Genomic DNA, 19602 nt, shown 5'->3' with positions numbered 1-19602 from the left:
TTCTGTTCCATTGGTTTATGTGTCTGTGTCTATGCCAGGACCATGTTGTTTTGGTTACTATAGCTTTGCAGTAGATTTTGAAGTCAATAAGTCCTTGACCTTTGTTCTTCTTGCTCAGAATAGGTTTGGCCATTTGGGGTCTTTTGTGGTTCACTCTAAATTTTAGGATTTTTTTTCTATTCATTTGAAGAATGCTACTTGTACTTTGATAGAGATTGCATTGAATCTGTACATTGCTTTGGGTAGAATTGTCATTTTAACAATAACAATTCTTCCAATCCATGAACATGGAATATATTTCCACTTTTGTGTCCTCTTTAATTTCTTTTATCAGAGTTTTATAGTTTTCCTGAATAAGTCTTTTACTCTGATTAGATTGATTCCTAGATATTTAATATTTTTGTACCTAGTGGAAGTAGGATGGCTTTCTTGATTTCTTTTCAGCTTATGTGCCGTTGGCATATATAAATGCTACTCATTTTGTATGTTGATTTTGTGTCCTGAAACTTCACTGAATTAATTTGTTTTTAGTTTTTTGGTGGAATCTTTAGGCTTTTCTAAGTATAAACTCTTGTTGTCTGTAAACAAGGCTTATTTGGCTTCTTTCTTTTCAATTTGGATGCCCTTTATTGCTTTGTCTTGCCTAACTGCTTTGGCCAGGACTTCCAGTGTTATACTGAATAAAAGTAGTAAAAGTGGGCATTTTCGTCTTGTTCCAGCCCTTAAAGAAAACCTTCAGTTTGTTCTCATTCAATACAATGTGGGTTTGTCATACATGGCCTTTGTTATTTTGAGATATACTCCTTCTATATAGTTTGATGAGGATTTTTATCATAAAGAGATGTTGAGTTGATCAATGCTTTATTAGAATTTATTGAAATGTCTATATGCTTTTTGTTCTTGGTTATTTTAATGTGATGTATCACATTTATTGATTTGCATAAATTGAACTATCCTTGCACCCCTGGGACAAATTCTACCTGGTCATAGTGAGTGACTTTTTTTTTTTTAAATATGTGTTGATTTTGGTTTGTTAGAATTTTGTTGAGAATTTTGTATATACGTTCATCAGTGATACTGGCCTATAGGCTTCCTTTATCATTGTGTCCTTGTCTTGTTTTGGTATCAGGGTAATGCTGTTATTGTACAATGAGTTTGGATGTATTCTTTCTTCTTCCATTTTTTTTGAAGAGTTTGAGAGGGATTGGCATTCTTCTTCAAATGTTTAGTAGAATTCAGCAGTGAAGTCATCAGGTCCTGGGCTATGTACTACAGCTTTCATCTTATTATTAATTATTGGTTTATTAGGTTTTTTATTTATTCATTATTCAATCTTGGTAGGTTGTATATATAGGAATTTATCAATTCCTTCTAGGTTTTCCAATTTCTTGGCATATAGTTGTTTATAATAGACTCTAATGTATAGTTATTCTCTTCTTTGAATTCCTAAGATGTCAATAGTTATGTCTCTTTTTTGTTTCTAATGTTATTTATTTGGGTATTCTCTCTTTTGCTGTTAGTCTAGCTAAACATTTGTCAATTTCAATTATCTCCTCAAAAATCCTTGGCCAGACATGGTGGCTCATGCCTATAATCCCAGCAATTTGGGAGCTGAGGCAGGAGGATCACCTGAGGTCAGGAGTTTGAGACCAGTCTGGCCAACATGGTGAAACCCCATCTCTACTAAAAAATACAAAAAATTAGCCAGGCGTGGTAGCAGGCGTCTGTAATCCCAACTACTCGGGAAGCTGAGGCAGGAGAATCACTTGAACCCAGGAGGCGGAGGTTGCAGTGAGCCAGGATTGTGTCATTGCACTCCAGCCTGGGCAAAAAGAGCAAAACTCTATCTCAAACCAAGAACAAAAAAACAACTTTTTATTTTATTGATCTTCTTTGTTGTTGTTTTTTTTTAAATCTCAGTTTCATTTATTTCTGCTCCAATCCTTATTATTTGTTTCTTTCTATTAATTTTTGTTTTTGTTTGTTCTTGATTTTCTACTTCCTTAAGGGTAGGTTATTTGATGCTTTTCTACTTTTTTGATATGGGCGTTTATAGTGATAAACTTCTCTTAGTGTTGCTTTTGCCATGTGCCACAGATTTTGTTATGCAGTATTTCCATTATCATTTGTTTCAAGAAATGTTTCCCTTTCTTTCTTTTCTTTTTTTAATTAGCCTACTGGTCCTTTAGGAGCATGCTGTTTAATTTCTACGTGTTTGTGTGTTTTCTGAAATTCCTCATTATTGATTTCTAGTTTATTCCACTGTGGTCAGAAAAGATACTTGATATGATTTCTATTTTTTTAAATTTGTTTTGACTATTCTGTAGCCTAAGATATGCTCTATTCTGGAGAATGTTCTATGTGCTGGGGAAAAAAAAAAAAAAAAAGTGTATTCTGAAGTAGTTGGGAGAAATGTTATATAAATGTTAGTTAGGCCTATTAGATCTCCTGTATGCTTTAACTCTGCTGTTTCCTTGTTGATTTTCTGTCTGGATGATCTGTCCATTGCTAAGAGTGGGGTGTTAAAGTCCCCTACTATTACTGTATTGCAGTCTGTCTCTCCCTTTAAATCTCTTAGTGTTTGCTTTATATACTTGGGAGTTCCAGTGTTAGATGCATAGATATTTTTATAATTGTTATACTCTCTTGCTGAATTGACCCCTGTGTCATTATACGGTGACCATTTTATCTCTTTTTACAATTTTAGATTTGTAATCTATTTTATCTAAGTATAGCTACTTTTCTTTTTTAGTTTCCAGTTTTATAAAATGTCTTTCCCACCTCTTCAATTTCAGTCTATGCGTGTCTTTATTAGTGAAGTGAGTTTCTTGAAAGCAGCATATAGTTGGGTCTTATTGTTTTCATCCATTTCAGCCACTGGGTGCCATTTAACTGGAAAACTGAGACCATTTACATCTAGTGTTATTGTTGATAAGTAAAGGGACTTACTACTGCCATTTTGTTGCCTGTTTTTTTGATTGTTCTGGAACTCTTTTCTTCCTTTCTTACTGTCTTCCTTTGAGATTAAGTGATTTTCTTTGGTAGTATATTTTAATTTGTCGCTTTTTATATGTAGTATATATTGTAGGTTTTTGCATTGTGGTTATTATAAGGCTTACAAAAATATTAGAAATATAAGAAATTACTTTAAAGAGATGACAACTTACCTTAGATTACAAAAAAGATAACAGAAATAAGCAAACAAAGGAACAACTAAAAAAACTTCTCTACACTTCACTTCCGTCTCCCCCATTTTGATGTTTAGTTGCTCCAATTTACATATTTTCGTATTGCCTGTCTCTTACAGCTTGCTGTATCTATTTTTGTTTTAAATACATTTGCCTTTTAGGCTTCATATTAGAGATATGAATGCATTGCACACCACAATTGTAGTATTTGAATATTCTGGGGTTGTCAGTGCACTTATTTTTACCAGTGAGTTTTACTTTCAAATGTTTTCTTTTCTGCATGTTAGTGTTTTTTTTTTTTCTTTCAGATTAAATAACTTCTTATAGTATTTCTTCTAAGACTAGTCTGGTGGTGGTTAATTCTCTCAAATTTTGTCTGGCAAAGACTTTATCTCTCCTTCACATTTGAAGAGTAGCTTTGCCAGGTACAATATTCTTGGATTGCAGGATTTTTTCTCTGAGCACTTTGGAAATGTCATCCTGCTTCCTCCTGGCCTATGTAGTTTCTATTGACAAGTCTGTTGCCAGATGAATTGACATTCCTTTATGAGTTATTTTCTTCTTTTCTCTTGCTGCTTTTAAAGTCCTCTTTGTCCTTCACCTTTGAAAATTTGAATATTTTATGCTTTGAGGTAGTCTTATTTGCGTCAAATCTGTTTGGTGTTCTCTGACCTTCCTGTACCTGAATATTTATATCTTTCTCAAATTTTAGGAAATTTTCTGTTATTATTTCTTTGAATAATCTTTCTATCCATCGCTCTTGCTCAGCTCCCTCCTGAATACCAATAATTCTTAATTTTGGTCTTTTGAGATAATTTTCCATGTCTTGTAGATGATTATAGTTCCTTTTATTCTCTTTTTTTTCTTTCTCCTCACAGTGTATTTTCAAATAGCCTGTCTTTGAGCTTTTAGATTCTTTCCTCCGCTTGATCCAGTCTAGCGTTGAAAACCTATAATTAATTTTTCAGTTCAGTAAGTGTATTTCTCAGTTTCAAGATTTGTTTTGTTAAATTGCTTCTCAATGTCTTTGTTTAACTTCTTTGATAACTTTCTGAATTGCTTTTTGTTGTTATCTTGGGAATTGCTTAGTTTCCCTAAGACTGCTACTTTGAATTCTTGGTCAGGGAGCTCACAGTTCACCATCTCATTAAGGACAATCACTTGTTCCTTGCTTTGTCCTTTGCGGGAGGTCATGGTTCCTTGTTTGCTCATTTATCTTGTGTAAGTATGTCTATGTTTTTGCCCTGAAGGACTAGCTATTTATTCCAGTCTTCTCTCTCTGGCTTATTTTGTTTTTTTATTGGATATATTTGCTTAGAGGTTCTTTACCATTAGGTAACTGCCTACTTTTAGGTTCTAGGTGCTCTTTATGTCTAGATTTGCCTCAGCTCTAATCAATGATTTGAGGTCCCAAAGGGGATACCTCTTCAGTGTGTCAAGGCTGGGTAGCGATTTGTGCCCTGGGTATCCATGGAACTTACCTTCCACAGTGTAGTGGTGCTGAGCAGCTATTCTGATTTTGTCTCTGGCTGAGTTACAGAGCAGTTTTCAGAGCTGGTAATGGTAGTCCTGCATCCTCCCTATGTCTCTGGCTCTTCTCAGGGATATTCTCCCTCAGGCACTCAAGATGCGTCCAAATTGGTTGGCAGGAATAGATCTACTGCCAAAAAACCCAAGATGATGGGAAGCTGGTCATTCACCTACATCTCAGTTATTCCAGTGGAGAAGCTGTGAGTTGGGAGGAAAATTTTGCATGGTTGGTGCCAGGCAGACTGTGGGGAAAGGCATCATGGACATGGAAATTCCATCTGCTCAGAAGATTTTTATGTCTCTGTGGCCCCAGCAACCATCTTATCCTCATATTTGCGTTCTGGGATATCACAAATGATCATCTTGGCACTATGCATTTGCTTTTGGTTTTTTGTGAGATGAGGGGAGTGATGTCAGATTGCTCTATGCCACCATTTTGGAACAGGAAGTCAGTATTTATAGTTTTACTGTAATATATTTTTAAACACTTAACCTATTAAATAAAATACACTTTTTCTTAACTTGTAGAATTCCAGATACATTCTCCATTTTCTATGGTTTTGTTTTAGCAAAATATTTAACCTAGTGAAATATGTATAAGAACCCAATATTTGCCAATACTTCTTCATTTTGTTCTACTATCTCACAGATAGATAACATCTTTGGCATATTTACTCCACATGGAAGAGAAAAATAACCTTGAACTAACATTGACACAAAGCCAAATGTGATTGAGGGAAAGGCAATCCTTCAGTTTATCCTTAACAAAATATTTTATTGTTGATAAATACTGAACCACAATAATCATACTGAGATAAACTCAACTGATATTGTTTATTTTTTAATTAGGAGAGTTTTGAACAGACTGCATTCAGAAAATGTGTAATAATATCATTACATAAACATTTTAATGTTCTTCTTAATACTTGCTTTTCCTAAAGCAAATTGATACATTAATCTCCCTAAACTTTTATTTTAAAGAAAGAGGTCTTATGTAAACTGTTAAATGTTTGACTCAAAAGAAGTGAACATTAAATTTTCTTGTAAATGCTAAGGAAATTTAGGCTGAAGTCAATAACATGGCGTGAAAAGTCATTGACGATCATGACCCATTTTGGGTCACAAGACCATTTTCATTTAGGCACTATGATATTTGTTCATTTCATTTTAAACAATATTTCAAGCAACATCAAAATTGAAGAAAACTGTAGTGGTTGGCAGTATGGTGATGAGGAAATTGGCTGGGTAGGTGGGGAAATGAATAGGTGCATATAGTTGCATGGGGTGGGAAAAAGAACATCAGTGGGAGGGAGGGTAAATTATCATCTCAGAGAACTAAAGTTGTGGAGTTGGGTGTATATGTATTTATTTTTTTACTTACCACTTTTACAAGGAATCGTAGGCAGTTTACAGAGAACATGAATTATATTCGAGTGCAATAATACTTAAACTATTTGTGGTAAAGCGCCAGCCTTTTCCCTTCCCTTCCCTCTCTTCTTCTCTCCTCTCCTCTCCTCTCCCCTCCTCTCCCCTTCTCTCCTCTCCTTCCCTCCCCTTCTCTCCCCTCCCCTCCCTTCCTGTTCTCTCTCCTCCTCTCCTCTCCCCTCCCCTCCCCTCTCATTCTTTCCTTCCCTCCTCTCTCCCCCCTACCTGCTTTTCCTCCATGCCACTTCCCTTCCCTTTTTTCCGCTTCCTTTTCCCTTCCCCTCCCCTCCCTTTTCCCTCCCCTCCCCTCTCTTTCCCCTCCCCTTGCCTTCCCTTCCTATTCTCCTCTTCTCTCCTTTTCTTTCTTTTTCCCTCCTTCTCTCCTTCTTTCCTTCTCTTCCTTCTGCCCCTCTTCCCCTTTTTCTCCTTACTTTCACACTTCATCACAGAATTCAACTTTTGACAAAACTGCAAGAATGGATTACTAGAAAATGAATTAAAAGAAAACACTCAAACCAGTCAATTTCTTTTTCAGCAGGATGAGTTCACTGATCACATACTTGGATGTCATGACAGTGCCAAATTGCTCTCAATTCTGTGTGCTTTCTCTGTTTATTCTTTCATGGACTGTGCTTTTAGTAGTACTGTCTTATTTAAACATGGATTCAAATAAAAGAAAGCAAAGCAACCAAACAAAAAATCAGCCACAGATCCTGGAAAGCCATGACTTAGAATAGAAAATAGTCCTGCTGAATTTGCTCCAGTGCTTGGTCCTTGGCTCTGTTTGCATTGACATAAACCCTGTGCTTTATCTGTTGTGGTAGTCACTATCTTTTGGTTTCTAAGTGATATAAATCTAACTAAACTGACAGAAGTTGAAATGTATTAGTTTACATACATTCTAGGAAGGACAGAGTTAGAACAAATTTCAGAGATCCTCGGGAACCTGGAAATGTGGTTATTACATAATTTTCATTTTCTTTTCCACATCCTTTTTGAACAAGGCTTGGCATTTATTCATGGAGGGGAGGCAGGTGCAAGAAAGGAGAGTTTTACAATTAAAGACTCGATTAGATGGGGACCTAATCTGAATCCTACCAGCCCCTGTGCAATAGTGTAAAGGTGTCGGTTTTGGAGGATGACTTGTAGGCCTGTTGGGGACATGATGTTGAACAAAAAGTGCAGATGCCATAAAACTACAGCATGAGGCTGCCATGGCAAGGACTCAGCCAGAGACATTTCTGAATTTTACAAGGGACAGCTAATGTCCAGGAGGGTGCTGCCACCTCTCCACTGCAGGTCAGGGACAATAAAGCTAGAGCAACAGTTCCCAAGCAAACAAGGGGAAGGCTATGGTCTTGCAAAGAAATCACAATGAATATCACTCTGTCACTCCGGCCTCTTCTGCTTCCCCAGATCTAGGCAGGTCAGAGCCAATAAGAAACAGAGCACTTCTGTTCAGGGCCACGTGAAGTACAAGAGTCACCTGGGCAGAGCAGATGTGGAAAAGATCTGAAATGATAGGCCAGGCGCGGTGGCTCATGCCTGTATCCCAGCACTTTGGGAGGCTGAGGCGGGTGGATCACGAGGTCAGGAGATCGAGACCATCCTGGCTAACATGGTGAAACCCCGTCTCTACCAAAAAAATACAAAAAACTAGCTGGACGAGGTGGCAGGCGCCTGTAGTCCCAGCTACTTGGGAGGCTGAGGCAGGAGAATGGCGTGAACCCGGGAGGCAGAGCTTGCAGTGAGCTGAGATCTGGCCACTGCACTCCAGTCTATGCGACAGAGCAAGACTCGGTCTCAAAAAAAAAAAAAAAAAAAAAAAATGTGAAATGGATACAGAGTTAAAGTGTTCAAGTAAACTGGTCTGTCTTAGAATCCGAATGAGACCAACTTGTGAGAACTGACTGAAAACTTAGGACATCAGGCTGAGATATTGCTCAGGAAGACATTCCCAGTGGGAAACAGTGGTTCGGCAATAATTAGAAAAAGAAAACCCCTTATGTTTATACAAGTTGAAACACCTTAATAAAATGGTTGCTTAATTAATACTGTGTCTGCTATGTTAAAAGACTGAAAAAAAGGCAACCATAGATGTGGAGAGACCAGTTAGAGGACTTTTTGCTGTGTGGTTTGGGTGAAAGATGATTGTGCTCTGGATGAGAGCTGGAATAATGGCTATGGATAAATGTAGATTAATTTGCTGTGTATTTTGCAGAGAATAAACAGGACTTGTTAAAATACTAGGCACATATGGTGGGTAGAGGGAGTAATCACTCTCTGTTTACTAGGCTGGGAGAGTGAGTGGGTGATAATACCTTCTAAAGAGATGAGAAAGGCTGGAAGAAGGAAGAAGAATTGGATCATCATTGAAAGGGCCTGGAATCAAGTTTTGGACTTGCTAAGGTAGAGATGCTTACAAAGCATCTAAATATCGATATCAAGTGTTCAGTTACATATTTAATTTAGAGCTTAGAGGTTAAGTCTGCGTGTGATATAAAATGGCAACCATTATTTGGAAGGACCTGTACACAGTAGGTTGCAAACAGAAAGCGGCTTTATATTTTCTCCAACTGGTCCTTTTAATTCCTTTCTGTTGAGTTGCTCTTTCCCTCCCCTTGAATGGCAAAATCGCATGGCTTTTAAGATAGTATCAGGCAACTTAAAAATCCACTGTAGTTTCCAAACTATAAAAATTCCAGATTCTCATCCAATTTGAAACTTTTCCTCTCCCCCAAGCTGTTTTGTATTTGGACTCTTGAGCCCCATAGTGGGACATGCCCTCATACTTCCAGTAGCTTATGATTGTTCTGAGCCTCTGCAGATTCCAAGGGACTTGGAGGATAGAGGATAAATAACTGGTATGATTAAAATATGGAATTGGTGCCCCGTGGGCAGGGCAAAAATGATCAGCTAGTATACTCCTAGTCAATTCCCTGGCAGGAAACCTTCCTCAGCAGGACTATTTTCAAGGTAGTTCATAAGTCCATATCTGGCACCTGGAAAACATGTACTGTTGTCCTGAGTCTGTGAACTTGCAACACACCTCAACACAACCTTCTCTTCAAGTAAGTCTGGTACTAGTTCCAGTGTTCTTCGAAACGTGTGCACATTGGCCCTATGTGGTGGTTCATGTCTGCAATCCCAGCATTTTGGGAGGCCAAGGTGGAAGAATTGCTTGAATCCAGTTTATCACCAGCTTGGGCAACATAGCATGATCCTGTCTACACACAAAAAAAATTTTTTTAAAGAAACTAGCTGGGTGGGATGGCATATGTCTGTGGTCCCAGCTACTCAGAAGGTTGAGGTAGAAAGATTGCTTGAGCCCAGGAGGTTGACACTTCAGTGAGCCAAGATTGCACCACTGCCCTCCAGCCTGAGCAACAGCATGAGACCTCATCTCAAAAAAAAAAAAGTGTGTGCTAAACTCTAAATACTTCTCACAAACTCCAACTCACATGGTTGAAGGTGAGAGGGGAGTACCCCTCCCCTCCTTCATGGCTGTGTGGAACACATGGGGGAAATGGATAGCACACTGACAATTCCCTTTAAAGAAATTCTTTTGAAAGTGGCTGCTTCAACCTCCTTTGGATCTGCTGCTTTCCTTCACAGATTCAGAAGGCAGGCAACAGACCAATGCTGGCGGTACTGGTTTTACAGTCCCTTAGCATGACCACCCCATCTGGTTTAGCATCTTCTCTAGGATGTAAGATACTTGCTTCATATTGTGTTGCTTTCGACATTTGGGGCCTCTGCTGCAGACGCAGGAAAGCTCACAGATATCATAGTGTTACATAAACCCAGAATTCATCTGCAGAGATAGCATTTGAACTATAGGTCTGCCCAAGAACATTGAGGAAGAGAGAGAGAGAGAAGAAAAGGGATCTCATCTAAGGGATTCAAGGAACTCTGATATTTAGAGTTAAGGTACAGAAGGAACTTTACAAGGGAGTTTAGGAGATGAGGGGAAAAATACATGGTTGGTATCACAGCATTTTGAAAGGTAAAAGGCAAAGCAATATCGTGATAGATTTTTTTTCTACCAGAGAAGAAGTTTGTTTCTGTTGCTGTTGACACTTGATAGATATAAGTCCATATGTTAACGCTGGAATGGGCTGTAACATTATGAGAAGATTGAAAGCATTGATGAACCAAAATATCAGCTGACTTTTAAAATACAAGTAAATTGCTTTTAATTCATTAAATCAGTAACAAAGTCTTACAGAAGAAAATTACCACATTTCAGTCTTCCAGTTTTGTGGGGCAAGGAGGAGAAGTGAAATTAAAAGCAAAAGGAAAACAAAACAAAAGCAGAAAATGATTTAGAGGGCAGCCAGTATTCATTTTCACTCTGAGATCTAAATGTTAGAACATAATTGCTGGCTCTTTTATTTGGTTTTAAAAGTTAACATTTGAGCTGAGACAACCATTTCTAAGCCGAAGTAGAATTAAGCATATTGTATACTGACATTTTTCACTGTCCAAAAAAGCTTAAAATGAATAATCTTAGAAATGTTTGTTTGGCATCAGTGAATATATAAATGAATTAAGGAATGTGTGTAATATGTCCATACCTCAAACAACATGAAATATTTGAGAATGTATGAAAGGTCAAATTTATGTTTTTCCTCCTGCATTTCAAGTAGAGCATCATATTCTAGTTAAGAAATACGGTATAACTTAGTCTAATATATCTTATGCCCTAAAATGTTTTCATTATAAATTTTGTTTTAACTTTGTAATTGTACAAATTATTTTAACTTCTAGTGGAGACAACTATTGTGTATATAGTTTTAAATAGAGATTTAACTATTATGATTAATGATCAATTTCTACATTTGTTTAGTTGCATTATGTTCCTTTAAAAAAATAAAGGCTTCGACATAAGGCAAAAGTACTTGAGCAATACTTCGTGCATCACTAGAACAACAATTATTGTCTGTGAAGCCATTTTGGACCAAAAGACAGTTTTTGGCATTTTCTAAACTCTAGGGAAAAAAAGGTTGAACTTTGGAACCTAGGAATTTCGACTAAGGCATCAACACTGTTCTTGCAAGCAGTGGTAATTAGGGCTTTGCCAAGTAGGAACGGGGCTTTCTGCCACAAAGATATGCTTTCATGATAATATAAAGTGGTAATTATTTCCATTCAAGGCTATTTTTAAGTTGTTTCCACCTGCTTGCATGTTTATGAAAATCAGTTCTGGCCATGGTAAAGCTTGACCTAACTAGATAGCTGGCATAAACATCACTAATAATTTGCTCTGATAAACATGAAGAGAAAAATGTGATTTCCATTTTCTTTCAAATCCTTAATTGTAGGAATTCACATTTGAAATGTTATTATCCTTTGTTCTCAAATCACTCATTCACCAATCATATATCTTGGTTTATTTCTGCAGATTTCCTACATGTGTGCTGCATTGGGACCAGTCACGCAGAAAGACTGGCTAGACTTTCAGTCTCGGAAGAACACATCCAAGCATTAAGTGGTAAATTTGAAGGGGACTTGGTTAATGCTAAGTCAACCTGGATAGTTTAATTGCCAGGAAAGAGGGAGGTAAAACCGAGTCAAAGAGTTGTCTATTGACAATGGTACCAGGATCAACGACCCCTGAGATTTCCAGGAGCCAGTATAGTTTCACATCAACAGGAGTTAGGAATGGAATGCTTGGAGGCTACGTGGTGCCAAAAGCGCAAAGGTGGGAAGTTCAGCGTTAAAGAGTTCTCTCCAGCCTGGAGAATGAGCAGCAGTTTCTAAAGGATTATGCTATCTTCTGATCAACTTTTGCCATTTGACTTAAAATTTTAAACTTGCATAAGTAATCGCATGCACACAATAAAATATCCAAAAGATTCAAACAGGTGTATAATGAAAGGGAAGTCCCTCTCCAAGCCCTCAGTTCTCTTCCCCAGAAGAAACCACTGTCCCAGCAGCTCTGAATCCCCCTTCCAGAGTTATTCTCTGTGCCTGAGCACAGTGCGTGTGTAAAATTACAATTTTTTAATATACAAATTGTATCTTACTGGTTTGCTCTTTCTTTTCTATTTAACAGTGTGTCTTTAAGTTCATTTCTTAACCCCACATAAAAAGATTATTTATTCATTTGAAAGGCTTCTGTTACCTTTTTATCTGGTGGTTAGGGCTGTCAGTTTAACTCTATTTCATCTAACTCATTTCACTTAAAGAAACCTTACCTAACATTTAAATTAGATCATAAGCAGTAAGCATCTAAAAAGCATCTGGTATGGGTCAGGCTCTTCCCCTTCTATTTGTGTGATATTGAGGAAGTTACTCAGTTTTTCTAAGCCTCCATTTTCTCATGTATATAATGGGGATACTATTTGCCTGACTGACATGGCCAATATGACTGCTGTCTATCAAATGTGTGCTCTCTCTTTTACAGTAGAGAGTTATATCTGGGAAGAAATAGTACAGCTGGAGGCTCTATTTGCTGGTGCCCATTATGGTGTTAACATGTGACTAAGTTTTGCCGGTGGAAGATGAGAAGTAATGATATAGGTCAATTCAAGCCAAGGCAATTAAAACTGCAATTACACACTAAATCATATAATTGGGGTAAAGGGCAAATAAGACAACATAAGGAAAACATTTAGGGCATAGTAATGCTAAGTAAGTGGTATCTATTATTAGGACTATTATAATCCACAGTTGGCACTCCATATGAATAATCTTTAGTTTTTCCTGTATCAACTTTAATAAGAACACAATACTTGGTGACGTGCTTCAAAGTCAAATGCAAGTCACAATGCAGATTTTAATTGCAGAAATAAAAGACCAAATTTACATTGCACACTTCATAGCAAAGAACTTAGTAGCAATCTCCATTAGACCTTTTTTTTTCCCAAAGAGTAATTCTTCAGCTGCCAGCCTAAAGATGTTTTTTTTTCTTGACGTTTTCCCCATAAATCTCTAAGTTATACTCTATTGTCCCAACAAATTTAGATTCCACTTAAAACTTAAATAATCTCACTTGAAGAGCTTCTGAGGTCAACTGGACTTGCCTTCCTTAAAAGGCAATTTGTCAATAAGCCATTGTTATTCAGCCTGATTTTTGATGGTCTCCATTCTTAGCTAATCATAATATCCAAATATTTACCCAACAATGTTAGGGCCTATACCTAGAAGGGGATTTTTTTCTAAGAAAAATATTCTCCCTCCCCACCCAATTTTCTTGGAATTTTAAATGAGTTTCTCATTTGATTCCTGGTTGCATTAAGGAAGTGGACTGTATTAGGAGATTCTCTCCTCTTCCTGACTAAAGTAGCCCCTAGAGAAGCCTATCAGCAAAGCCTTGAATTGCCTCATTGAAGATAGCATCTGCCCACTAAGCCACTTATTGGCCACAGCTATTTTTTTTAGAGTAACTCTGGCCTTTGCTTCTGTTTCGTCCATTCTTTATCCTCTTCAAAAAAATATAGCTTATGGACATTGCCCCTGCATATGTTGAATCTGGTCTGAACAATGTACTCCTTCCTTTCCTGCCCTGGGAAATTCCTGTCTTTGTATTCTTGATGATGTTCACCTAAGTCTCTTCATTGAAATTCAGCCTCACAGTCTACCTATTTAAGTAAACCTCTGGAAGACATGATTTCTATTCCTGTCCCCTGAACAGCACTAACCCTCTTTATGTATACTTAATGAGTCTTGGTTCTTTCAAAGGAGTTATCATCCAACTAACATCCGGTGTGGCTGAGTCTATCAGTCTGTTGCAGAAGAAAGATACCACACTAGACCTGAGACTAACCATGAGGCAAGTGTGGAAAACACTGACATTGTTTTATAATATTCATCCCTTGCTTAATAACTGTCCTCATCAATATACTATAAATTATGCAGGGGATGAACTGTGTCTAAATCATTCCTTGAAGTATCCTCAGAATCTAGCACAGTATCTTGGGTATATTAGGGCCTCAGTAATGTCTGTTAAAGGAATAAGCAATATAGATAACCTGTAAGTGAAAGATTAAATGGTCAAATATATGTTTCTCAAAACAAAATCCACACTACATTTTAAAAAATCTAACTTGTACTTAATAATTATTACCCTTATAAATTTAGACAAAATGCACTTCAGCTCTCAGTGTCCTTTTCTCTAAAATGATGTGGTGAAAAGTAGAGTGAAAGAAATTAGAACATTACAAAAACGCTATCTCAGTGTTAGAGATTGTTGTTTGCATTCTTATTGACAATAGGAAGCTGATAGATTAATTATTACACTCTAGGACATTAATCACTTCCATTCATGTCTATTGCATTATGTGAGAAGTAACGTGTCTCAGAGACAACTTTGTGGGAGCTCATTGCCTAACTCATTGCCCCTGACTTGCTGGACACAGAGGAAAATCACATATTTCCATTCTTTATCTTTAAAATGAGAAAAATGCATGTCTGCTTCCCGGTTAGGTTACATATATCAAATCACGTGCTCCTAATTTAGTGTTTATCAGTTTCTCCATCCTAAGATTTTCCTTGCCCAGTTTCCTCTGTGATTAAAAGAAACTGGCAATTATTTTAGTCTGATTTTAATCTATGTTTCAGAGTTTAAACCTGTTGTTTTTTATTAAAATGTAGAAACAAATAACTGTTAAAAAATTTATGGAATTAATCTAATGCAGGGGTAAAAATTCTGTTCTTGTTGTTAACAAATTCTTACTATTAAACTCCTAAATGAACTATTCCTTGAACCAAAAGTAACATAAGTATGTTGTCACAAAATATTAAAACCAAAATCCTGTAAAGCAGCCAGTGATCGGTTTCCATCCACATAGGGTAGACCTGAGGAAACTTCCATCATTTATTAAGTACCTATAAAGTGAGGGTCACTTCACTATAAAGTGGAGGTTTAGATACATAATAGGCAATGTTGCTGAGACCAGCTCAGTCGTGGAGACCCTAACCCAGCTGCGCTAGTGGAATTAAAGACACACACACAGAAATATAGAGTGTGGAGTGGGAAATCAGGGGTCTCACAGCCTTCAGAGATGAGAGCCTTGAACAGAGATTTACCCACATATTTATTGACAGCAAGCCAGTCATAAGATTTACTAAAAGTATTCCTTACGGGAAATAAAGGGATGGGCCGAAATAAAGGGATGGGCTCTGGCTAGTTTTCTGCAGCATGAACATGTCCTTAAGGCACAGATTGCTCATGCTATTGTTTGTGGTTTAGGAACGCCTTAAGTGGTTTTCTGCCCTGGGTGGGCCAGGTGTTCCTTGCCCTCATTCCAGTAAACCCACAACCTTCCAGCGTGGGCATGGGCATCATGGCCATCATGAGCATGTCACGGTGCTCAAAGATTTTGTTTATGGCCAGTTTTGGGGCCAGTTTATGGCCAGATTTTGGGGCCTGTTCCCAACACAATGTCTTATAGGGAGTACCCAAATCTCAGACTCTTCTTTTCCTACCAAGGTTGCTAGAGAGTTGTACATCAGTAGAAAGCCTCCCTCACTGTAGCAAAAGAAGGGGCAATGGAAAACATCCCTCAAAACCACAGTGGGGCTGGGTGCAGTGACTCATGCCTGTAATCCCAGCACTTTGAGAGCCCAAGGCAGGCAGATCACTTGGGGCCAGGAGTTTTAGACCAGTCTGGCCAACAGACTGGTGAAACCCTGTCTCTACTAAAAATACAAAAATTAGCCAAGTGTGGTGGTGCACACCTGTTGTCACAGCTACTCGAGAGGCTGAGGCAGGAGAATGACATGAACCCGGGAGTCAGAGCTTCCAGTGAGCTGAGATCACGCCACTATACTCCAGCTTGGGTGACAGAGCAAGACTCTATCTCAAAAAAAAAAAAAAAAAAAAAAAATTCACAGTAAACACTTTGTGGAAAGGAACACCCTGGTCTCTTAAGACTAAAGGTAATTCCTAGTGGAATGCTTTAAGGTAATGGAGGTTGATGAAAGCTAAAACATCACGTGTGTTACTTGAAAGCTGGAGATCCAGGAGCACAGTTATGTGACAGCTGGAGACAGCAAGGTAGGCAGAACTCTGGACAGGAGCCAGAAGAACCAGAGTCCTTGACTCCAACATAGGGGAGCTGAAATGAATCAGTAAGAAAAAAACAAGCAATCCCAACAAAAAGTGGGCTAATGACATGAATAGACAATTCTCAAAAGAAGATATACAAATGGCCAACAAACATAAGAAAAATGCTCAACATCACTGATGATCAGGAAAAAGCAAATCAAAATCATAATGTAATGCCACCTTATTCCTGCAATTTGTTCCATAATTAAAAAATGTAAAAAAAAAAAAAAAAAAAAAACAGTAGATGTTGATGTGGATGTGGTGAACAGGGAACACTTCACTGCTGGTGGGAATGTAAACTGCTACAGCCACTATGGAAAACAGTGTGGAGAGTCCCTAAAGAACTAAAAGTAGAACTACTGTTTGATCCACCAATCCCAGTACTGGGTATCTACCCATAGGAAAATCAGTCATTATACAAAAAAGATACTTGCACACTCATATTTATAACAACACAATTCACAGCTGAAAAATCATGGAACCAACCCAAATGCTCATCAACTGAGTGGATAAAGCAACTGTGGTATATATATATAATGGAATATTACTCAGCCATAAATAGGAATGAATTAACAGTATTTGCAGTGACCTGGGTGAGATTAGAGACTATTATTCTGAGTGAAGTAACTCAGGAATGGAAAACCAAACATAGTGTGTCCTCACTGATATGTGGAAGCTAAGCTATGAGGATGCAAAGGCTTAGAATGATACAATGGACTTTGGGGACTTGGAAGGAAGGGTGGAAGGGGGATGAGGGATAAAAGACTACAAACAGGGTGCAGTGTATACTCCTCAGGTGATAGGTGCACCAAAATCTCACAAATCACAACTAAAGAACTTACTCATGTAACCAAAGACCACCTGTACCTCAATAACTTATAGAAAAAATAAGAAGTTGGTAAGGGGAGAGTGAGTGGTCAGAAGCCGAGTGGGGCCTTTGAGTAAGTCTTATGGAAGGAAGGAACCTCGGTGATGGAACCTTGAAGAAGTGACCTAACTTCCTTGGGGACAGACCTCAACAGAATTTAGAACTCTGGTAACTAGACACCCACATTCTAGGGATAGCTCCATATCCAGCCATTGGTGGGGATGCTCAAGGGAGCAAGATGTTCTCCTGCTGTATCTCAATTTGTCTATGTCCTTGTCTCGACAAAGGCCAAAGTGAGAATCTTTCCAAAGACTGCGGACATTAGCTGAACCCTCACCCTCAACGCCTCTGGTCATTTGGCAGAAGGCACCCACAGGTAACACAGGGCAGCCCAGGGGTAGGCCCTTCCAGGAAAGGCCTCAGCTGTGATCCAATCAGGGCTGTTCCATACCCCTCCCCATCACCATGTGTTTTAGGGAAGCAAGAGATGAGGGGTCCTCCCTGAACAGGAGCAGGTTGTCAGGGTTTGGGAGACAGGTGGGTCTGTCAGATTCATACTCTGGTCATAGCTGGCAGGATGGGAAAGGGAGTGTTGGGGACAAAGCTTTTCTTTTCATATGTTCATCCTGAGACTTCAATCTGTCATCTAGCTTCCTCTCTGACTGGAGATTCTCTGCAGATGCTCCTATGTGCCTAATCTTGGGAGGAAAGTTCTAATCTGGGTGACCGCCTGGGAAAACAGCAAGGCTGGTCATTGACGCCACATGGCCTGGCTTTTGGATACTCTCTTTTCAGAGTTCCATGCGACATATCAAACGGGAGCTGTTGGATGGATTCACCTTCTCCATCTCCTTCAAAGAAGGGCAGGTGTACCATGCCACCAACCATGACCAGCAGTGCTCTAGGGTGAGAGTAGGCACTGAGTGGTCCCCAGAGACAGCCACCTGTCAGAAGATGGTGAACCCAGGACATATAAATGACTATGGAAACTCCCTGGGCTCTGTTCTAGGGCTTTCCCAATTGAGTAACTCACTGTCCCCTCACAGAGGAATCTGGCTGACATTATTCCCCAGTGGCAACTTGATTACATGCAAAATCCCTTTCACCTCCTTGTAGGAGGATCAGAGAAAACCCCATGAGTATCTCTGCATGTTGCCACAGTTTTGTTTTAACTTCCAACCCTAGATATCTCATATAGTATGCAGTTCCATGGGCCTGCTAGATGTCCTCCAAGACTCACAGTCCAACATTTACTGGGGAGGTTTTTACACAAAAGTAAGGGGGTTACGCAAAAAAGGAGGTGAAGGTACTCCATGCATTTGTCTGTAAAGGGTCATCACACAGAACTCATCCCTCTAGCCCCATCAGGGAGGAGCCCCATAGGGAGGTGCCCTCACATGGCATCATACTATTCCTTAAGGGAAGTCATTTCCCATAGCAGGTCAACCTCTCAATGCTGGTGGATACTGTCATGATAAGATTCCATTTCCATGCAGCTGTTCTGCGGGGAGCATCCTATGTGTGTCCTAATAGGCTGGAATAGTTTTCCAGAGCTGCCATAATACGGCACACAGACTGAAGAGCTTGACCACAGAAGTTTAGTTTCTCACAATTTTGGAGGATAGAAGTCCAACATCAAGCTGTCAGTCTGGGGTGGTTTCTCTGAGCCCTCTCTTCTTAGCTTGGAGATGACTGTCTTCTGTCTCTGTATTCAGAGGACCTTCTCTTGAGCTTTTTTGTGACCTAAACACCTTTCCTTATAAGACCTGTGGTCATATTAGATTAGGGTACACACCAGTAAACTCACTTCACCTTAAAAAAGAAAAGAACCTATCTCACAGACACACAATTTAATAGAGGCAGAGTCTGGATTCCAACCTATGCTGTTCCTGATCTTATCCATGACGTTATTGCCCCAGTTAACATCTGGCAGGAATTAATTTATCAGACTGCTTCTGTCACCCAGCCAGAATCTAAGAGAATAAGACATCAGACAGGTTTATTTGATGGAGGTATAAAGGGAAGGAGGGAAAATGGAGATGTATGATATGGGTATGCTACACAGAAAGTACAGACTCAGCTTAGAGCATGGTGGATTTGGGCATCTGGAAGTCAATAGAAAAGAGAATGGAATCCCTAGAACAGATCATTGTAAAATAGATTATTCATTTAGCTCCTACCAGTTTTTGCTTCTACTTGTCTCCTGGTCTCAGATTTTGACTTTGATAAACCTGCCTCTCTTCCTTTCTGCCCTTCTGCCATTTGACAGCTCCCTAGGCTTTCATATCTGCATGTTTTAAACTTGGCTTGTCCTGTTGAGCCTGTGTAACCCAGTGCCTCCCAATGTTCTCTGGTTGGGGTGGCAGGTCAGCTAATATTAGGCAAATATTTCTATAGCTCTCTGTAGTGTGCTACAAGGGTAGATACATGTGAGAACTTCTTTTCAGGCATGCATTCTTCTTTTCTTCCACCAGCCAGGATCAACACACTTGAAAACCTCGAATTTTTCCTCTTCTGCTATGCATTCACCACTCTAT

The 19602-nt window shown here is 38.8% G+C and overlaps 1 protein-coding gene across 1 annotated transcript in view; it reads left to right on the top strand.

The window, feature by feature from the left end:
* The first annotated feature begins 17286 nt into the window (after positions 1 to 17286).
* Positions 17287 to 19602, top strand: part of RERG (RAS like estrogen regulated growth inhibitor) — a 135153-nt gene continuing 132837 nt past the window's right edge. The window contains exon 1 of the mRNA XM_017873674.1: positions 17287 to 17441. The gene's annotated coding sequence lies outside the window, so the exon portion shown is untranslated. The remainder of the gene's footprint in view (positions 17442 to 19602) is intronic.

Source organism: Rhinopithecus bieti, unplaced genomic scaffold, assembly GCF_001698545.2.
Source record: "Rhinopithecus bieti isolate Rb0 unplaced genomic scaffold, ASM169854v2 scaffold_110, whole genome shotgun sequence".
Lineage (NCBI taxonomy): Eukaryota > Metazoa > Chordata > Mammalia > Primates > Cercopithecidae > Rhinopithecus > Rhinopithecus bieti.
The sequence above is the reverse complement of the archived record's forward strand: the minus strand, read 5'-3'. Positions and strand labels throughout refer to the sequence as shown.